The sequence below is a fragment of the Enoplosus armatus genome, chromosome 19 (genome assembly GCF_043641665.1).
Source record: "Enoplosus armatus isolate fEnoArm2 chromosome 19, fEnoArm2.hap1, whole genome shotgun sequence".
Lineage (NCBI taxonomy): Eukaryota > Metazoa > Chordata > Actinopteri > Centrarchiformes > Enoplosidae > Enoplosus > Enoplosus armatus.
In genome coordinates this window covers 19,747,840-19,752,457 of record NC_092198.1, presented here as the reverse complement: position 1 = coordinate 19,752,457, position 4,618 = coordinate 19,747,840, and positions in this window count along the sequence as shown.

The window sequence follows — 4,618 nt, the reverse complement described above, 5'->3', positions numbered from 1 at the left end:
TTCAAGGCTAATGCATCTGAGTGTCTTTCATTATAAAAGGTTTTGATTTAAATATGAAGTGCATATTTAAGCCACAAAATTGCTTCTCTAATTAAGGTGTTGTTGACGCCTACACCGAAACTGAACAAACTTTGCCCATTTTTATGTGTATCAGTAATCCGTTGGCAATAAAATTAAATTGAACGACGTGACCATAATTACACGACCAATCAGCACTTTGATTGCTTTTAACCAGCCCTTACAAGCAATCAATCTGCTGTTACCCGTATAAATGTGTTTAGTGCAATACCTTTGTTAAATAGAACTGACTTGCACATGGAATTGCAAGGCTGTGGTAAAACAGCACTGAGTAAAGCCTGCACACTGACTCCAAACCACGAATTCATAAAATAAATAAAAAACATGTCAATCCCAGTTGGATCTTCATAGGTCAAAATATTTAAGAATTGTTATCACACCCAAATAGTGAATAATAGGCCAATAGGTTCAGTGTGATAGGTGTTGGTAAACCATCAAACTAACCTACAATGACAAACCCACAGCTTTAATACATCAGGGTCTTCAATGGTTTCTTTGAAAGAAATAAATGAGCAGCAGAGTGCCAAGTGAGAAGGTCCTGGGTCTAAGGATAAACTGAATAATACCCTGCTGAATAATATCCACACAGACCACTCCATGGAAAGCAAAGCAGAGAGAGATGCCCTGTGTCTGCTCAACAACATGGAATAAATATAAATCCTTGAATGGTGGTGACAGTGGTATTTTTTTTGAGTGTGGTGCTGGACTGTTGGTAACGGTCATGGAACACAGCTACATCCCAAATTACTGTGCTGGAGCACACTAAGCAAGGAAGCGCATCATGCCGTACACTGCTTACCAAACGTCAGTGGATTTTTTGGGGAAAAAAATCCCCCCCCCCCAACACACACACACACACACACACACACCCACACGCCCCCCCAGAGTGAGCTGTGGATTTCTATGAGAATCCACTCATGATTTGGAAAGCGAATGTATCCTGTTGACTTCAGATTCCTCAATGATGAAAACAGTTGTTGTGGGGTTAACGCAAAATTGACATCCAAGGAAAAATGTGCGTAAGTTAATACAACATCACCTAACAAAGGCTTTGCTGATGCAGTCAAAGAACTCGGCAACACAAGACAACAACAACAAAGACCTTGACGAAGATTACAGCACTGACAACGCAGATGAGGGTCGGTCACAAGTTTGTTTTGATTAGCAAGCTGCTCGTGGCAAAAAAGAACTCGGAACTGAGGTCTACAAAGGCAAATCTGATTGATTTAGGCTTAGAAACTGAGTATAAAATAGAGATTCCCCGATTGTACGCATTGCAGTGTTTCGTGTTCTGCTTGCAACTTGAGTATGCGTTAAGTATAAGGTGAATTTAATGTCAACAAAATGCCGTGTGTGCTCTGTCAAAACAGTTGCTTTGTCTTCAGAAGTGGGAGCTTCAGTGAGACGTGTTTCAAACCAGCTCAAGTTGACTATCAATTTGGTATAACGTTAGCATTTTGGTCTGCTTGCTGAGCGTTGTGACACGGAGCATTGGCGTCATGGAAAACACATGTAGATAAAGTCGGGTTGAGTAATGTCTCTTCCACGTACTGCAGAGGTGGGTAGCAGAGTACTCAAAAACAGATGTCTGATGTGAAACATACCAGCGCAAAATATCACATGGCATGAACCGAAACACTGCTCTTCATCTGGTATTAGTGTATCTGTCAGTATGGTGAACTGTAGTTAATGCTGAGGCGACATCTTTTTATGACTGTAGAAGAACCAGACATTATTCAAAGTCAAAGGACCTCAACGCAACCATCAGAGGACAGAGAAAACAGGTAAACTCATTTTCTGTCTGCTTATTTTTTGCTTTACTTACAAGAAACCCGTATAATTTCATACTCAAAAATCAAACATCTTCTCATGTTGTTTTTCTTCTCTTGAAGGGTCCTCCAAAGAGAGAGACTGAAGAGGGGTTATGAGCCAGTTAAATATTCAGGTAAGAACATAAATTACATACGTAAGTTCAGTTTTCTGTTTATGTTCAGTTTTTTTTAGTGTATCATCATCAGTACCTTTGTAGAACAGGGTGTCAAACTTCCTTTTCACTGCACAAGCAGTCACTGCTCTTTGTCCTTGACTGCTAGAACGGGAGCATGAAAAACAAATGAAATCCTGCGATCCTGGCATATTTTAATGGATTGGTATCAACTAAAATAAAGCGGATCAAATTCTGACCTTTTCTACACTGTACTCTACTGTGTTTTGTCAAATTAACACAGATTGCATCGATTCAATTCAATTTTATTTATATGTAGCGCCATATCACAACAAAAGTAATCTCATGATACTTTACAAACAGGTCTAGACCGACTCTTTATAATATTTGTACAGAGACCCAACAGTTCCCACCATGAGCAAGCACTTTGGCGACAGTGGCAAGGAAAAACTTTCTTCTAAGAGGCAGAAACCTCGAGCAGAACCAGACTCTGGGGGGGGGGGGGGGGGGGGGGGCAGGCAGGCAGGCCTGAGTCAGCTCTAACTATGAGCATTATCAAAAAGGAAACTTTTAAGCTTGCTCTTAAAAGTAGAGAGTGTGTCTGCCTCCTGGACCCTAACTGGAACCTGGTTCCACAGGAGAGGAGCTTGATAGCTGAAGGCTCTGGCTCCTGGTCTTCTTTTGGAGACTCTAGGAACCACAAGCAACCCTGCATTCTGGGAGCGGAGTGCTCTAGTGGGGTAACAGGGTACTATGAGCTCTTTAAGATATGATGGTGCCTGACCAGTAAGAGCTTTGTAAGTCAGGAGAAGGATTTTAAACTCTATTCTAGATTTTACAGGGAGCCAGTGCAGCGAAGCTAATACAGGAGAAATATGATCTCTTTTCCTGGTTCCTGTCAGTATACGTGCTGCAGCATTCTGGACCAGCTGGAGAGTCCTCAGGGACTTATTGGAACAGCCTGATAATAAGGAGTCACAATAATCCAGCCTAGACGTGACAAATGCATGGACTCGTTTTCCTGCATCTGTTTGAGACAGGATCTTCCTGATTTTTGTGATGTTACGGAGGTGAAAGAAGGCAGTACTTGGAGTTTGTTTTACATGAAAGTTAAAGGACATGTCCTGATCAAAGACAACTCAGAGATTCATCACTCCCCCCGTATTCCATGATTTAAAAAAAACTATACTGATTAGACATCATAGTGACAGATCAGGTTGCGTGATGTGATAATATAAACCATGAGAGAATACAAATTTACCAACTGGTACAGATTTCTGTATAATGAGGAAGCTGTCCTTAATGTCCTTAAAATATTTTTTTTAATATTATAATATAATATATTTAATATTTTTAGTTTTCTGAAGTGAAATTCACACTCACTACTCCCAACTAGTGACAGGTTTGTTTTTTCAGTGGACGAGGTGGCCCTCACAAAGAACTCAGGGATCACGGTCCACACTAAGTAGTAAACACATGTATGTGTGTGTGTGTGTGTGTGTGTGTGTCCACTGAGTTGAGGAGCAGTTGTCGTTGACAGCTGCATGGGAGCAGGGAGAGAAACAGTCAAGTGGCTTCAAATAGCCGTCGTTCTCCTCATTCATCAGAGGAACCCCTCCCCTCTCTCTCTCTCTCTCTCAGCAGCCATTGGTGTGAAGTTTACTTTTCTTTCTTTTGTTGACACAGTCACGTTTATGTTCTTTAATCCCTGCTTTCACCATAAAATAAAGGTTCACAAATGCCCAGAACAAAGAGGTAAGTCACAGGTCAGTCCACTCTGTAGGTAAGCGCAGAGGTGTAATGGCGGTAGCTCCGGTTAGCGTCATTCTGCTGCTGAAAAGTGGGCGCACTCTCAAAGTGTCCACTCTCAATGCATCTGCGGCCGTTTGTAGGCTCTGCTTACCCAATTTAGGCCACCAAACACTTTTACGATGAATGGAAGTTGACGACACTCCAGATGGAGACAGGAAATAGTTGTTCTTCAACTGCTGCGTTTTTCTTTCAATGCAATTCCAATTAAATAGAAATGTATCTCTTTATTTCATAGACAGCAGTTCTTGTCTAAGTGTCTAATGTAATGAATCAGGAATACAGTGAGCATGTTTATTTTTTTGTCGTTGTAATTTTCAGGTCAAAAGACATCTGGACATTAAGGTTCAAACTGGACTAGATTTGGTATATTACACCATTAATCAGTCTATTATTTTCCAGCGGATTAATTCATTGTTTAAGTGTATAGACTGTAAAGGAAACAGGGAAAATTCCCAGAGCCCAAGGTGACATCTTTAAATAGCTTGTGTGTATATGTTTGGTGCCTGATAAATGACATAAATGGTTTACTGATGATCAATATTTTCCCGCCCAGCAGTACTTTCAGATCTGAGTTAGGACCCCACAATTTTTTTTTTTTTTACAACCAACTTATCCAAGATTTGCCAGGTCGCCAAGATGTTGTTTGGCTTGCAGATCCATGCTTACATCCCGGCCACTGCAACACCTTACTGAGACAAGTGTGTCCCAATTCCGTACTACATATTAACAGTATCCGTATGCTCTTCTGTATATACAAATTGCCACATTACACCGTGAACTTAG